Source organism: Lynx canadensis, chromosome X (assembly GCF_007474595.2).
Source record: "Lynx canadensis isolate LIC74 chromosome X, mLynCan4.pri.v2, whole genome shotgun sequence".
Classification (NCBI taxonomy): Eukaryota; Metazoa; Chordata; class Mammalia; order Carnivora; family Felidae; genus Lynx; species Lynx canadensis.
In genome coordinates this window covers 68,130,063-68,149,097 of record NC_044321.2, presented here as the reverse complement: position 1 = coordinate 68,149,097, position 19,035 = coordinate 68,130,063, and positions in this window count along the sequence as shown.

Here is a 19,035-nt window from a genome sequence, read left to right as displayed (position 1 = left end):
ACAGAACTGCTGCAAGCCAATGAGCATTTCTGTTTCAATACTGTTGTAGTGTACCACATCCACTTGGTTATCAATTTCAGATTATTAATGAATGAACAACATTGATCTGTCAATATAATTGACAGTTATGCACTAAGATTTTATCACTATAAAAACAAAACTTGAAGTTTCAAATTCTCAATTCTCTAATATTGTCACAGCATTGAATTTATATCCAAACAAGATTTCTCTTTTCCCTATCTCATATTTCTAGGACTTGCCATTTGTTTTGCCACTTACAAGTTTTTCAGGTTCTGTAACAACTAAAAAACGAAGACATACAAGTTAGCACTTGCCAACAGAAGTTTCAGGTGTATATCATAGTGATGTAATATTTTATTTATTGTTTATTTTTTTTAAATTTACATCCAAATTAGTTAGCAAAATTCCATTTGTTGACGAGTTTGTTTAATGACTGTGCTACAGTATTTTGAGTATTTAGTAATACAGCATAATGCTACATGATGTCATTTTGACACAGCTGGCAGATATTTCCTTTTTTCCCCTGCTTTTTCACATTTTCATAAAGTCACCAATATACCCTGCTTAGCTCTACTTACATCTAATATATATTACACTAACATACAAATGAGATTCTGTTTGAGAAAGTAGGGTGTTGTGATTTTGCCTACAGTCTCATTTAGACAGTGAAATAGAATAGTAAACCTGGAATCAGAAGACTTGGGTTCCAATCTCTTGTTTTATTGTGTTACCATGATGATTCAGTTATTACTCTGAGCTTAGTTCCCTCTCTACTAAGGAAAACTGATCACTAGGGCAAACAAATGAAAAGGCTTGGCAGGAAAAAGTCAAACTACTATAGGTGCACTACACACAAGTTAGTGCCAATTTTTTTAGGATTTACACTGATTTGTGGTACATAAAGTGTATACTGCATATGTAAGATCTAGCCATTATAATTACTTAGCCACAGGGGGAAAATTAGAGGCAAAGTTCATGAGAATGAGTGAATGCATATTTCTCTTAATTAAACCCTCTTTGGTAGATAGATAGGTAGGTAGGTAGGTAAGTAGGTAGGTAGATAATAGATGATAAATGCACAATAAATATAGATAGATGATACAAATGAATAGATTTAGATACAGATAAATGTATAGTGTTCTACAATCAGTATCTCACTTAATCTTCACAAAAGTTCTATGAGATTAGTATTATATCCATGTTATAGGTGGTGAAATTGAGACTCAGAAGGATAAGTGACTAGACCAAGATGGCACAATTTCTATGTGATAGGATTAGAAGCCATTTCCACTAGGTCATATTACCTGAAAAACTTATCATTATTTGTGAAGTCTTACAAATAACATTTTAAATAAGTTAGCATGGGAATAAAAACAATTGAAAACTAAAGTTATACGTGTCATTTATTTTTATTCCATCTAATGTAGTATTTAGTCTATATATATAACTGGTTTACTATAGCTTTGTATTTTAAGTATTATAAAAGTGACAAATTGATGTTTGGGACAGATTTATTTACTTGGATCTTGGATGAGGAACAGAAAATAGAGTGATTTAAGTAATAGACTTGTCATCTAATCTCTACATATAACAATTAGTGTACAGGAAATATAGGGAACAATGAATATGCTAAAAGATTGTAAAAGTGCCAATTGGTTTCTTCAACAACAACAAAAAAAACTACAATGGATAAAAAAGGTAAATGGAGAGGTAACACAGATAGAGTCATGTCAGTCAATGGAAACATATGAACCTTATTTGGATACCTATTTGAATAAACAAGCTGTAAAAAATTATAAGATAATTATTAAAATGTGAACAGTGAGTGGATATTTTTAAATATTAAATAATAACTGCTAATTTCAGGTGTAATGGTATTGTAGTTATTTTTTAGCTTCTTGTAGAAAAACATACTTAAATATTTACAGATGAAATTATATGTGAACTAAAATTTGCTTCAAAATAATATAAGGGGAAGGGGAGAAATTAATACTACTGATGAAATAATCTTAACCATATCTCAGTAATTACTGAAGCTACATGATGGATGCTTTGAGATTCATTATATAATTGTCTCTGTTTTGCATAAATTTGAAATTTCCAAAGTTAAAAATAAAAATAGATTTAGGTTTTAAGGGAGTTTGATAAATCAAAAGATTTAAATGTATGTCACTTCTTTATAAGCAGTCCTTACTCTTAAAGTAATTTATAAAATTAGAAGTTGTTTGCCATTACTTATAATCTAAAGGTTACTACTGAGTCTTTATGATGTGACATAACTGTTACAATGTATTGTAGCATGTACATTATTAGAGTGAATATAAACTTAGAAAGCTACTAAAAATGATACATGATGCCAAGTTGATACTTCCCCTACTGCTACAAAAATAATCCACATGAAATTCAGTAGGCATGTATTTACTAAAAATTATAATCATTTTACTAAAAATTGTATCATTCATTTATGGAAAAGGCTGAAGAAGCTTATATCTGAAACTTCCCACACACAGTCACTTCTCACACACCTCCTTATCTCTTCAATTGTTACATTAAAGTAAAAATAAGCCCCCAAAAAATGGGATGAGTCAGTCCTCTTTGGAGTTCAAATTTTTTCAGAATTTATTAGTTGTGTATCAGCTTGTATATCAAAAGGAAAGCCTACAACCAATTATCCTCTATATCACTTTTCTTTGACTTCTAGATGGTCCCCTGACAGTGTTTGCAAATATCTATGTTGTCAATTATACTAAATTTCTTTCTCATATAAATCATAAACCCAGAAAATTCTTAATTTATTGAAACTCTCCAGCACTTCTTAAAAAACAGTGCTATAATTGCCCAGTTGGTTGCATTTGACCATTTTTGATTCCCTAAGGAAAGAGTTCCATTTTCAATTCAAATCTACCTTTAAAGAAATCACAATTTATCTCCCCCTGAAATGCTATATTTTTTTCACTGTTGCTATTCTTCTCTAGCACCAATCTTTTACGCCAACATTGTTCCTTCATTAGAGGTTTTCAGGTATTTAAACACTGCCTACCACCTTGCAAATGGAAGCCAAGAAGGGCAAAGTCCATGGGAATCCTTATCTTATAGTATTTTCAAATGCTTAATATTGCCTAACTCCTGCGCACTATGCCTTCCTCATTTATGTGTTTTTGATTCTCACAGACGTACACCCTATAAACCACAGTTATTTAAATATATTCATATAACATATCTATATCTAACTTTCATTCCCCAAAATGGAAATACCTATCCTGAACCCTATTACATGCAACACATATTACATGTACATAAATGTGGGAACCTGAATAATGTCCTCCCCTCCCACCAAATATCCACATACTAATCCTTGGAACCTACAAATTAATGGTAAAAGGGACTTTTAAGACATGATTAAGTATCCTGAGATGGTAAGATTCTGGATTATGTGGATGGAGCTTAAAGGTAATCATAAGTGTCATTATAAGATAGAGGCAAAGAGAGATATGACTACACAAGAGTAGTAAGAGATGCGACAATGAAAGCAAGAGGTTGGAGTGATAGGGCCAAGGAACTTAAGAGGCCTCTGGATGCTAGAAAATGCAGGGAAATAGATTCTCCTCTAAAGCATCGAGAAAGAGACAGTCTTGCTGACACCTTGACTTTAGCCAAGTGAAACAGAATGTGTACCACTGACTTCGAGACCTGTATTATAATAAACTCGAGTTGTTTGGTCCACCAAGTTTGTGGTAATTTTTTATGGTAGCCAGTAATTCCACTACTGGGTATTTACCCAAGAAAACTGAAAACACTAATTCAAAAAGATATGCATTCTATGTTTACTGGAGCATTATTTACAATAGCTATACAAACAACCCAAATGTCCATTGATAGATGAATGGATTAGTAATACGTGGTATATATATGAAATATATATGTAATGGAATATCATGCAGCAATAATAAAGGATGAGATCTTGCCATATGAGACAACATGGATAGATCTAAAGGGTACTGTACTAGGTGAAATAAGACTGAGAAAGATAAATGTTATGATTTCACTCGTGTGGAATCTAAAAAAATAAAATAAACGAATAAACAAGCAAAAAAAAAGTAGAATCAGATTTGTAAATACAGAGAACAAACTGATGGTTTCTAAAGTAAAGGGGGTGTGGGAGGATGGGCAACATGGCAGAAGGGTAGTGGAAGATACAGGCTTCCAGTTATGAAATGAATAAGTCATGAGAATAAATAGCACAGCATAAGGAATATAGTCAATGATACTTGAATAATGTATGGTGACAGATGGTAGCTATATACTTGTGGTAAGCACAGCATAACATATGAAGAAGTTGAACCAATATGTTGTACACGTGAAACTAATATAACATTGTATGTAAATTTTGCTCAAATAGGAAACTTTATAAAAGATACCCTTACTTGAAGACAATAATAAAACCTGCTGTAAGCTTACACTCAAAATATCACCTCTATAAATTCATTCTAAAAAAAAGAAATACTTTTTAAAGACAAAAACACTGAATTTTACCTAAAAATACTTAAATGGTAGAAGTACATACATTCTAACGTACATACTATATTCTATGCCCACAAGCAAGTGTTTCAGGGGGTTCCCTTTCCCTTTTATAATTACATAGTAAAGGGATCTCTTACACATGCTAAGAAGCTTAGGCAGCACTTATACTATGAATAAGAATCCAGAGATGTTACCACAAATATAATTGTGATATTCCTTGAAGCACATTTTTTTCCTTGAGAAATGTCACTGACCTCATAAACGAAATTAAAGTTCTATGATGAAAAAAAGTTTATGTTCATTAAATGTTAAGGATTCACAAAAAAGTTGAAAAATCAAATGGATTTGTATTTTGTGTAAAGAACATAAAATATCTTTTCCTACTTAACAATAGAAAGTTGTACAAAATAGTTTGTCTTTACAAAGTTTAGCCTTGATTTTGTTCACTATCTTGAAACCTTCACTTCATTGAATGTGGGGTGCTATGTGACAATTAAATAATTATTTTTCAATTTGCTTTTTCCTCTTGTTTTTAACACTTATCCATTGTTTCAGTTTGGCCAATTCTGAAGGTCTTTGTAGATGCTGATTATATCTTATCGTAGTCAATCTAGAAGACAGATACAGCTGAATATGATTCCAAAATTACTCTATTTTCTCCCTTACCTATTCCATCTGTTATTAGAACCAACCTGTATCACAAACTTTTGGTGAATTATACTATGATTTACAAGTAATAATGCATTGACTGGCATAAAAGAAATTTCCATTAAAAATGGTACTACAGGTGAGAACCTGAGAAATAAAGGAAGAATAGGTAGAAAAGCTGTTTTTGGATGCCTTATGATTTAGGAAGATAGTCACATGACAAGGATAATATTCTAAATCTTTATTAAAAAAAAGAAATTTACTTCTTTTAACACCACCTTTAAGGTCCCAGCTCATCATATGCTATAATGAGCTGGAGCTATTGCCTGGAGACTTGCACACACCCATCATTAAGAGTTGTTAGTTGACCTCATGACTGACTTCAGAATTATTGCTTTTACTTTTAGTGACTCAACTTGCCCATTTTCTAAGTAACCTGCTTGATATAAAATGTTCTAAGTGTAAATATTACTGTTAGCCCAAAATCTCAAAAGAGTTTATTGGTGTTTGTATATTTTCAATAAGCTTCTCTGATAACATCATTTCCCTTTGGTATTGCCAGCTTTGAAATGCAGCTAAATAGAAAGAAGTTTTCTCATACACCCCTGAATTGGTTTCAGTGCCAAAAAACAATGTTTTGCATATAATTTGTGACAGAAAATTTGTACAAAATGAGTGAGTGAAGGAGTAGTATATGGTAAAATAGATTTGTTAATTAGGCTTATTCATTTTAAAAACAATACTCCCATTAGAAAATTGGCACCTAATGCCTGAAACAGTTAATAAAGTACATCACTCCCATAGGAAGATTGCAGAGGAATAAGAGGACACTAGGCTTACCTCATCCCACAAACACAACTAGATAACTATCAAATCATCTTAAATATTCTAGAAATTGACCTGAAGACTGACAGAACAAACTACCAAACTAAAGGGAGAGAAGAGGCCACAGTGAAGAAGTGTAGACACATGGTTGATGGCAGGTACTTTGGGGAGGAGGGACCCATTGCTTCAGACAAGGATGAGAGAAAGAGGAGAACATAGGGGAATGCACAAGGAGAATGTGTCCCATTTAAAGCCATTGGCTTAAAAAACGAGAGGGGCTGAAATTTCATGAGTTCTTGCAAGTAGAGGGGCTTAAACCCTAGAGTGTTAAAGGTAAGCTTGCTTGGCTGGAATAGAGCCCAGAGGGTATAGCACTGCTTCTGGAGAGAAAGCTGGCAAGCAATCCAGGGGCAGACAGCATGGAAAAAGCAATGTGAAGAGCATCTGGGACATACAGGGGGAGATTATTTGCTCTTCTCTAAGTGTATCCCTGATGGGGAGATTATTTGCTCTTCTCTAAGTGTATCCCTGATAGGCAGAATTCATAGAGACACTCTCCAGGAACAAAGGAACTGGACCATTCCATTTCCCTACCCCACCCATCAGCACAAACACAGAACCACCTACTAGAAGCAGTAAGGTCAAACACTGGCTGCCTAATTTACATACACCAAACCCAACCCACCCCATGCTCTGGTGGGACTGCCCTTCTCAGTCAAGCTTACCTCAGTCCCAGCGTGATGGACCTGTACCCCCCAGAAGACCAGCACAAACCCCTATCCACACCATGTCTCCAGAATAGAGTTCTGCAGGGCTTCAGTTCTGCTGCATGTGGTGTCAGGTCTCATTTCACAAGCAGATGTGAGCACATCCAGTTAAAATTTGTCACATTCTTGGGGCGCCTGCGTGGCTCAGTTGGTTAAGCATCTGACTTTGGCTTGGGTCATGATCTCACAGTTCGTGACTTTGAGCCCCGCGTCCGGCTCTGTGCTGACAGCTCAGAGCCTGGAGCTTGCTTCTGATTCTGCATCTCCCTCGCTCTCTGCCCCTCCCCCATTCATACTTGGACTCACAATAAACAATAAATAAACATTTAATTAAAAAAAACTTGCCACATTCAGGCCAGTGACCAAGCACTGCCCACAACAGGCTAGTAGAGCCTCTGCAGATGACTGGTCTGAAGGATAGAGAGGCCAAAACATAACAGCAAAGTATATGCAGCACAAATAAGAGACACTCCCTGAAGCACCAGGACCTGGGCACTATATGACCTCTTATTTATAATGTCATTACTTTCAGGACAAGGAGGCATAACTGACTCTTCTAACACAGAAGAAGGCAGAGACTTTAATAAATTATGAACATGGAGGAACTTATCCCATATGAAAGAACAAGATAAAGCCACAGCCAGAGATCTAAAAACAGATAGAAGTAACATGACTGATGAAGAAGTTAAAGCAAAAATCGTAAGGATATTCACTGGGCTTGAGAAAAGAGACCCTTAATACAGACATAAAAAAAAAGTTAAAACAGAATTGATCACAGATGAACAGTGCACTAAACAAGATTAGAAACACACATGATGCAACAAACAGCAGGATGAAAGATGTAGAGGAACAAATTATTGACCTAGAAGACAAAGTAATAAAAGTAACGAAGCTGGACAAAAGTGAGAAAGAAGAACTATGCAACATGAGAATACACTTAGGGAACTCAGTGACTCCATCAAACATAATAGCATTCGTATTATAAGAGTGCCAGGAAAAGAAGAGAGAGAAAATGTGGCAGAAATTTTATTTGAAGAAATAATAACTGAAAAATTCCCCAGTCTGGGGAAGGAAACAGATATCCTTTTCCAGGAGGCACAGAGAACTCTCATCAAAAATCAACAAAAGCAGGTCAATATCAAGACATATTTCAGTTAAATTTGTAAAACGTAGTGGTAAAGAAAAAATATCTTAAAAACAGTAAGACACAGAAGTCCTTAACTTACAAAGGAAAACCCATAAGGTTAGCTGGAGATTTCTCAACAGAAAATTGATAAGCCAGATGGGAGTGGCATGATATATTCAAAGTGCTAAATGGGAAAAATGTGCAGTGGAGAATACTATCCAACAAGGCTATAATTCAGAATAGAAGGTTAGGTAAAGTTTTCTAGACAAATAAAACCTAAAGAAGTTCATAACCACTACACCAGCACTATAAGAAATATTAAAGGGGACTCTTTGAATGAAAAGGAGAGATTAAAAGTGGCAACATGGAAAAGAATAAGAGAAAATTTCCAGAAACAATGTCAAACAAGTAATAAAATGGTAATAAGTACATATCTATCAATACTTACTTGGAATGTAAATGGACTAAACACTCTAAAGACATAGGGTGTCAGAATGGATAAAAGAAAAAGATGCATCTATATTCTGAATGAAAGAGACTCATTTTAGACCTAAAGTCACATACAGATTGAAAGTGAGGATATGGACAATTATTATGCAAATACATATTTTCAAAAACAGCGGTAGCAATACTTATTTGGAATAAAACTAAACTTTAAAACAAAAACTCTATCAAGAAACAAAGAAGAGTACTATATACAAACAAAAGGGACAATACAGCAAGAAAATCTAATGACTGTAAATATTTATGCACCCAACAACATGGGGACACCCAAATACATCAAATAATTAATAAAAAAACCTAATTAATAATAATATAATAATAGCAGAGGACTTTAACACCCCACTTACATAAACACACAGACCATCTAAACAGGAAATAAAAAGGGAAACAATGGCTTTCGGTGACACACTGGAACAGATGGACTTAACAGATATATCAGACCATTTCATCCTAAAACGGCAGAACAGACATTCTTTTCAAGTGCACATGGAACGTCCCCAGAGTAAATCACTTATTAGATCACAAAACAGGCCTCAACAAATACAAAAAGATTGAAATCATACCATGCACCTTTTCTGACCACACTGCTCTGAAACTGGAAGTCAACAACAACAACAAAAATATCTGGAAGACCATAAATATATGGCTGTTAAACAACATGATACCAAACAATATATGGGTCAACCAGTAAATCAAAAAACAAATGGAAAAATACATTGAAACAAATGAAAATGAAAACACAATGGTCCGAAACCTTCAGGGTGTAGCAATGTCAATGTTAAAAGGGAAATATATAGTAATACAGGCCTATCTCAAGAAGGAAGAAGAATTTCAAATACACTACCTAAACTTACACCTAAAGGAGCTAGAAAAAGAACAACAAAGGAAGCCTAAAACCAGAAGAAAGAATGAAACAAAGAATTAGAGCTGAAATAAAGTATATAGAAATTAAAATAACAATAGAACAGATCAATGAAACCAGGAGCTCATTCTTAGAAAAAAAAAAATTAGTAAAATTGACAAAGCTCTATCCAGACATAATCAAAAAGGAAAGAGAAAGGACCCAAACAACTAAAATCACAAATGAGAGAGGAGAAATAACCAACATCACAGAAATACAAACAACTATAAGATTATATTTATGAAAAATTACATGCCAAACAATTGGGCAACTTGGAAGAAAATGATAAATTCCTAGAAACATATAAACTACCAAAACTGAAACAGGAAAATATCAAACACATGAACAGACTGAAAACCAGCAAAGAAATTGAATCAGTAACCAAAAACATCCCAACAAAAGTCCATAGCCAAACAGAGTTCTACCAATCATTTCAAGAAGAGTTAACACCCCTTCTTCTCAAAATATTCCAAAAAATAGAAAAGAAATGAAAACTTCCAAATTAATTCTAAGACTGGAGCATTACCCTGATAGCAAAACCAGATAAAGACTTCACAAAAAGAGAACTACAGGCCAATATTCCTGATGAACCAAGATATAAAATTTTCAATAAAATACTAGCAAACTGAATCCAAAAATACATAAAAACACACACTCACTACGGTCAAGTGGGATTTATTTCTGAGTTGAAAAGGTACTTCAATATTCAAAAATAAATAATGTGATACATAACATTAATAAAGGAAAGGAGGGGCACCTGGGTAGTTTTGTCAGTTAAACATTTGACTCTTGATTTTGGCTCAGGTCATGATCTCATGGTTCATGAGATCGAGGCCCGTGTCAGGCTCTGTACTAACAGCATGGAGCCTGCTTGGGATTCTCTCTCCCTCTCTTTCTGCCCCTCCCCTGCTCTCTCCCTCTCCCTCTAAATAAATAAATACATACATAAATACATAAAAACAATAAATACAATAAATGTTTTTAATAAGAAAGGATAAAAACCATATCATCATTTCAATACATACAGGAAAAGCATTTGTCAAAGCACAATATGTATTCATGGAAAAAACCCTCAACAAAGTTGAGTTTAAAGGAAACAGACTTCAACATAATAAAGACCATCTATGAAAAACCCGCAGCTAATATCATGCACAGGGAGGAAAAACTGAGTGTGTTCCTTTATGGTAACAAACAAGACAGGGATCTCCACTCTCACTACTGTTATTTAAAATAGCACTGGAAGTCCTAGCCACAACAATCAGCAACAAAAAAGAAATAAAGGGCAGCTGAATCAATAAGGAAGTATTTAACTTTTCACAACTTGCAGATGTCATGATACTATATATAAAAGAACTGAACATCCCCACCCAAAAACTGCTAGAAATGAAATACAAATTCAATAAAGTTGAAGGACAAAAAATAAATGTACAGATATCTGTTGCATTCCTATACACCAATAATGAAGCAGCAGAAAATAAAATCAAGGAATCAGTCCCATTTAAAATTGTACTAAAACAGTGAGATACTTAGGAATAAATCTAAGCAAAGAGGTGACATACCTGTACTCTAAAAACTATAAAACACTGATAAAATTGAAAATGACAGAAAGAAGTTGAAAAATTTCATGCTTATGGATTGTAAGAACAAATATTGTTAAAATCCATGTATTACCTAAAGCCAGCTATACATTTAATGCAATACCTCTCAAAATACCAACAGCATTTTTCACAGACCCAAAACAAACAATCCCTAACTTTGTATCAAACCACAAAAGACCCCAGATAGCCAAAGCAACATTGAAAAAGAAAAGCAAACCAGGACACATCACAATTCTGGACTTCAAGTTATATTATAAAGCTGTATTAATCAAAACAGTATGGTGCTTGCACAAAAAAATAGACACATAGATTAATAGAACAGAAGGAAACCCAGAAATGGTCACATAGCTACATGGTCAATTAACCTTTGACAAAGCAAGAAAGAATATCCAATGGGAAAATGAATGTCTCTTCAACAAATGATGTTGGGAAAACCAGAGAGCAACATAGAAAAGAATGAACCTGGACCACTTTCTTACACCAAACACAAAAATAAATTCAAAATGGATTAAGGACCTAGATGTGAGTCCTGAAACCATAAACATCGTAGAAAAGAACACAGACAGTAGTATCTTTGACATGGGCTGTAGAAACTTCTTTATAGATATGTCTTCTGAGGCAAGGGAAACAAAAGCAAAATAAATTATTGGGACTTCATCAAAATAAAAAGCTTCTGCACAATGAAGAAAATTATCAACAAAACTAAAAGGCAACCTTTAGAATGGGAGAAGATATGTGCAAATAACATATCTGATAAAGGGTTAGTATGCAAAAAATATAAAGAAATTATAAAACTCAACATCCCCCCAAAAATAATTCAATTAAAAATGGGCAGAAGAAATGAATAGAAACTTTTCCAAAGAAGATGGCCAATGGACACATGAAAAGATACTCTACATGACTTACCACCAGGGAAATGCAAATCAAAAGTACAATGCATTATCACCTCATATATGTCAGAACTGATAAAATCAACAACATAAGAAACAACAGGTGTGGGTGAGGATGTGGAGAAAGGGGAACCCTCTTACACTGTTTGTGTGAATGCAAACTGGTGCAGCCACTCTGGAAAACAGCATGTAGGTTCCTCAAAAAGTTAAAAATAGAACTATCCAACCATACAGCAATTGCACTACTATTCACCCAAAGAATACAAAGATACTAATGCAAGGAAATAGATGTACCCTGTTATTTATAGCAGCATTATCTACAATAGCTAAGATATGGAAGCAGCCCAAGTGTCCATGGGTTGATGAATGGATACAGAAGAAATGGTATATACATATATACAATGTCATATTACTCAGCCATAAAAAAGAATAAATTCTTGCCATTTGCAAGGAGATGCATAGAACTAGAGAGTATTGTGGCACATAAAATAAGTCAATCAGGAAAGACAAATACCATATGATTTCACTCATGTTTAATTCAAGAAACAAAACAAAGGGGAAAAAAAGAGACAGAGAGAGGCAAGTCAAGAAACAGACTCTTAACTATTGAGAACAAACTGATGGTTACCAGAGGGGAATTGGGTGGGCGGTATGGGTGAAATAGTTGATGGGAATTAAGGAATGCACTTTTTATGATGAGCCCTGGGTATTGTATGAAAGTGCTGAGTCACTATATTGTACACCTGAAACTAATATTACACTGCATATTAACTAGCTGGATTTCAAATAAACAATGTCAAAAAATAAAAAAAGAAAGAAAGAAAGAAAGAAAGAAAGAAAGAAAGAAAGAAAGAACACACCCCATAATCCTTTAACTCTTTTTTTCTGTTGCTGATGGGATCAAATCACATTCTTTATCAATAAACTTCAATAAATACCAGAACCCTCAAAACTGTACATGCATAATCCACTGTTCTTAAAGAAAAAGATATATTTGCATGTATTTATGCAGATAAAATTATATGAAAGCCTATTTGGGAAAATTGCCTGTGGTTACCTGAATTATAGAGATTATGGATGATTCTGAGTTTCTTATTTTTTTTCTTCTCTATATTTTCTTAGTACACAATAAATGCTACTTGTGTATTTTTAAATAGATTAAAATTTCATTAGTGGTGTTTGCATCCTGAAAGAACTAATTAATTATCCTGAAGAAGCAGTATTTTTTTTAAAAATAATGTTCACTTATTTATTTTGAAAGAAAGGGAGAAAGAATCCCCAAAAGGCTCCATGCTGTCAGCACAGAGCTTGATGTGGGGCTTAATCTCACAAACCATGAGATCATGACCTGTGCCAAAATCAAGAGTCGGATGCTTATCCCATTGAGCCACCTACATGCCCAAAGAAGCAGTATTTTTAGAAAACACTGCTTCTAAATGAACTCCAGCTGGAAGGTACTAAGTGTATAAATTCAAAACTAAAACGTCTTTAATAATGAAAAGATGTTGAAATGCAATACTTTTTTAACAAGTGTCACTTTTAGAGTGAACAAACGGCACGACTAGAGGGAGAAAAGAGGACACTCCATGGAAGGTAGGATGTGCAGGATCATGATTTGGGGGAGAATAGAACTGCAGGTTCTGCAGAGAGGAGGGATCCCGGATCATGGAAAAAGAACAGAGAGAGAAAGAGAGCAGAACACAAGGGAATGCACAAGAAAAACCCTTATCCGAAAGCATTGAGTCTGAAAACAAAAGAGGCTGAATATCCCGAGTTTTTACAATTAGCACAGCTCAAAGACTGAGGTCTTAGAAGTCCACACAGTGGCCCAGCAGGGGTGGCAAGCTCCTGTGGAGGAGGGCAGAGGCCCAGAAGCAGACATTGTGGCCTGAAAGGATCCCCTAGGTAACACTGGGAGAGACACTTGCCCTCCTTGGAGTGTATTTCAGAGAGGTGGCATTGCCTCTCAGGGGACAAAAGAGGTGGTGGACACCATTTTGTTGCCCCATGCATTAGCATAGGGGCACAGACACCTGCTGAGGGCAGCTAACCTGAATGCTGGCTTTTGCCTGCCAGCATATAGTTTTAAAAACCCACATATATCAAAGGACAGATCTAAGCAGAAAATCAACAAGGAAAAAATGGCTTTGAATGTCACACTGGACCAGATGGATTTAACAGATATATTCAGAATATTTCATCCTAATGCAGCACATTACACATTCTTTTCAAGTGCCCATGGAACATTCTCCAGAAGAGATCAATACTGGATTACAAATCAGTGCTCGAAAAGTGCAAAAAGATTGAAATCATACCATGCATATTTTCTGACCACAATGTTATGAAACTTGAAGTCAAGCACAAGAAAATTTGGAAAATACATGGAGGTTAAAAACAGCCTACTAAAGAAAGAATGTGTTAACCAGGAAACTAAAGAAGAACTAAAAAATTTCCATGGAAGCGAATAAAAATTAAAACACAACAGTCCAAAACTTTTAGGATGCAGCAAAAGCATATAAGAGAAACGTATATACCAATCTAGGCCTACCTCAAGAAGTAAAAACAAAACAAAACAAACAACAAAAAAACCCCTCTCAAATACACAACATAACCTTAAAACTAAAGGATTAGAAAACAAACAGCAAATAAAGCCTAAAATCAGGAGAGGAAGGGAAATAATAAGATTAGAGTAGAAGTAAATGATAAAGAAACAAAGAAAAACAACAGTACAACATATCAATGAAACTAGGAGCTGTTTCTTAGAAAGAATTAATAAAATTGATAAACCTCTAGCCAGACCTAGAAAAGGGAGCACCCAGGTGGCTCAGTCAGTTAAGTGTTCAACTCATGATTTCATTTCAGGTCATGATCTCATGGTTCATGGAATCGAGTCTCATGTTGGGCTCTGCACTGACAGGGTAGAGCCTGCTTGGGATTCTCTCTCTCCCGCTGCCCCTTCCCTGTGTGCATGCATGCACTCTTTCTTTCTCAAAACAAATAAATAAACTTCAAAAACAAAAAGAAAAGAGAAAGCACTCAAATAAAATCCCAAATGAAAGAGGAGAGATCACAGCCAACACAACAGAAAAACAGACATTAAGAAGAGAATATTATGAAAAAGTATATGCCAACAAACTAGGTGATCTGGAGAAAATGGATAAATTACTAGAAACATACAAACTACCAAAACTGAAACAGGAAGAAATAGAAAATTTGAAAATACCCATAACCAGGAAAAAATTGAATCAGTAATCAAAAACCTCCTAACAAATAAAAGTCCAAGGCCAGCTGGCTTCCCAGGGGAAACCTACCAGATGTATAAAAACAAGTTAATACCTTTTCTTCTCAAACTATTCCAAAAAATAGAAATGGAAAGAAAACTTCCAAACTCCTTCTACAAGGCCAGCATTACTTTGATTCCAAAACCAGATCAAGACCCCACGAAAGAGGAGATTTACAGACCAATATCCCTGATGAACATCAACAGAGAAATTGTCAACAAGATACCAGCAAATTGAATCCAACAATACATTAAAAGGATCGTTCACTACAACCAAGTGGGTTTTATTCCTGGGCTGCAAGAGTGGTTCAATATTTTCAAATCAATCAACATGATACACCACTTTTATAAAAGGAAGGACAAAATCACATGAGCCTCTCAATAGATACAGAAAAAGCACTTGACAAAGTACAGTGTCCATTCTTCACAAAAACCCTCAACAAGCAGAGATAGAGGGAATGTACTTCAACATCATAAAAGCCATATATGAAACACCCACAGCTAATATCATCTTCAGTGGGGAAAAACTGAGAATTTTTCCTCTATATTCAGGAACAAGACAGGGATGTCCACTCCCACATAGCACTGGAAGGCGTAGCCTCAGCAATCAGATAACAAAAAGAAATAAATGACATTCAAATTGGCAAGGAATAAGTCAAACTTTCACTATTTGTAAACTACATGATACTCTATGTAGAAAATATGAAATACTCCACCAGAAAATTTCTAGAACTGATACATGAATTCAGTAAACTCAAAGGATACAAAATCAATGTACAGAAATTCGTTGTATTTCTATACACCAATAATGAATCAGAAAGAGAAATCAAGGAATTGATACCATTTATAAAAAACATTAGAAACCTAGGAATAAACTTAACATAAGAGGTAAAAGATCCACATTCTGAAAACTATAGAACACTTATGAAAGAAATTGAAAATGACACAAAAAAATGGAAAAAACATTCCAGGCTCATGGATTGGAAGAACAAATATTGCTAAAATTTTGGGTAGTCTATACTACCCAAAGTAATCTACAAATTTAATGCAATCCTTACTAAAATACCACCAGAATTTTTCACGTAGCTAGAACAAACAACCCTAAAATTTATATGGAACCACAATAGACCCCAAATAGCCAAAGCAATCTTGACAAAGAAATGCAAAGCTGGAGGCATCACAATTCTGGAATTCAAGCTATATTACAAAGCTGTAATAATCAAGACAGTATGGTACTGTCACAAAAACAGACACCTAGATCCCTGGAAAAGAACAGAAAACTCAGAAATTGACCCATAAATATATGGTGAACTAATCTAGACAAAGCAGGAAGGAATGTCCAATGGAAAAAAGACAGTCTCTTCAAAAAATGGTGTTCAGAAAACATGATAGCAACATTCAAAAGAATTAAACTGGACCACTTTCTTATTCTGTACACAAAAATAAATCCAAAATTGATGAAAGACTTAAAGGTGAGACCTAAATGTGAGGAAACCATCAAAATCCTGAGGGAGAACACAGGAAGCAACCTCTTTGACTTTAGTCATAGCAACTTCTTACCAGACATGTCTCTGGAGGCAAAGGAAACAAAAGCATTAACAAACTATTAGGACTTCATCAAGATAAGAAGCTCTTTGGGCGCCTGGGTGGCGCAGTCGGTTAAGCGTCCGACTTCAGCCAGGTCACGATCTTGCGGTCCGTGAGTTCGAGCCCCGCGTCGGGCTCTGGGCTGATGGCTCAGAGCCTGGAGCCTGTTTCTGATTCTGTGTCTCCCTCTCTCTCTGCCCCTCCCCCGTTCATGCTCTGTCTCTCTCTGTCCCAAAAATAAATAAGCGTTGGAAAAAAATTAAAAAAAAAAAAAGATAAGAAGCTCTTCACAGTGAAGGAAACAATCAACAAAACTAAAAGACAAGCTATGGAATGGGAGAAGATATTTGCAAATTACATATCGGATAAAGGGCTAATATCCAAAATCTATAAAGGACTTAACCCAAGAAACAAACAATCCAGTTAAGAAATGGTCAGAAGGCATGAATAGACATTTTTCCAAAGAAGACATACAAATGGCTAACAAACACATGAAAAGATTCCCAATATCACTCATCATCAGGGAACTAAAAATCAAAACCCTGATGAGATATCACCTCACAACTGTCAGAATGACTAAAATTAACATAGGAAACAACAGATGATCGCAAGGATGTGGAGAAAGGGGAACTCCCTTACATTGTTGGTGGGAATCCAAACTGGTGCAGTCACCGTGGAGGACAGTATGGAGGTTTCTCAAAAAGTTAAAAATAGAACTACCCTATGACTCAGCAATTTCATTACTAAGTATACCCAAAGAATACAAAAATGCTCATTCAAAGGGGCACATGCACCCTGATGTTTATATCAGCAGCATCAACAATAGCCAAATTATGGAAACGTCCATCAACTGATGAATGAATAAAGAAATGTGGTATATATATACAATGGAATATTCCTCACCCATTAAAAAGAATGAAATCTTGCCATTTGCAAAAACATGTTTGGAGCTACGATGTATTTAGCTACGTGAATTAAGTCAGTCAGCAAAAGACAAATACCATATGATTTCACTCTTATGTGAAATTGAAGAAACAGATGAACAATAGGGAGGGAAGAAAAAAAAAGAGAGGGAGGCAAAGCATAAGAGACTTTTAACTACAAAGAATAAACTGAGAGTTGTTGGACGTGAATTGGGCTCAGGATGGGCTAAGTGGGTGATGGGTATTTAAGAGGGCATTTTTTGTGATGAGCACTGGGTGTTATATGTTAGGTGATGAATCACTAAATTCTACTACTGAAACCAGTATTACACTATATGTTCACTAACTAGAATTTAAATAAAAACTTGAAAAACAAAAGAATAACAAGTGTCACTTTCACTGATTTCAATTTAGTGTTCTAATGTACAATGGGGCTATTAGTCACATAAACAGAGTATACTCATTGGGGCCCTGCTTGGAAATAGTAACAGTTACATTCTCACACATACCTGAAAGTCACTTTATATTTAGTAAATAACTAATTTTAACAATATACTACCAGAAAAAATTGAGTTTTATATTTCTATTTCCTACAGAAGAGCTCTGTGCTATTAAGATATCTTCCTTATAAGTAATTAACATCTAACATGCCATATTCCCCAGGCAGGTAAGCTGATAAAACAACAAAATGGCAAAGTTTAAGAAATTTGGGAGATTCACAGTTAGGGTCAAGCAGTCTTAATGCAGGTAGTGATATAATGAAAACCAAAAGATTCAAAAAGTTTGCAAAGGGCTGTGTGATGGGAATGCTAAAGACTTCAAATGATGCCAGAAGCTTTTCCTCTCCACTTCTTGCCTCTCCTTCCACCCTCCCTCAAGCTTGCCTGAAGTTAGATAATTACACATTAAGTAAACCCGTAAACTAAATCTATAAGTATTCTAAGTAAAATCAATGCAAACTGAATTATCTCCTAGTTTTGGTGTATCTTTATTTCCTATTAAGGAAAAAATACATGTCCTCTCTGCTGAAAGGGTTTCCTTCATGTACTGAAGCTGTTTTTTCTCTTTATAGCTTGATATGAAAATTATACATGTCACTCATATCAGATACAAACATTCTTTAATGACTCACTGAAAATTATAATTTGGTACTCTTGTCAGAGGTAGCATTTGTTATTTAGATATACGTGGATTTTTATCACTTTGCAATGTTGTAAATATGAACCAATAGTATGTTCATTCTAATAAAGCAGAGGCAAATCAGAGTCATAAAAATATCTCAACTTCACAAAGTCATATGATAAATTTAGAATATATTTTTTTAATCCTAGAATTTACTGCTAGATGTTGTTCCTATCACAGAATAAGAACAAATACAATATATCAATAACTGTAGACATTTTTAAAAATCTGGTAACTGCATTTCAGATTGTACAGAATTACC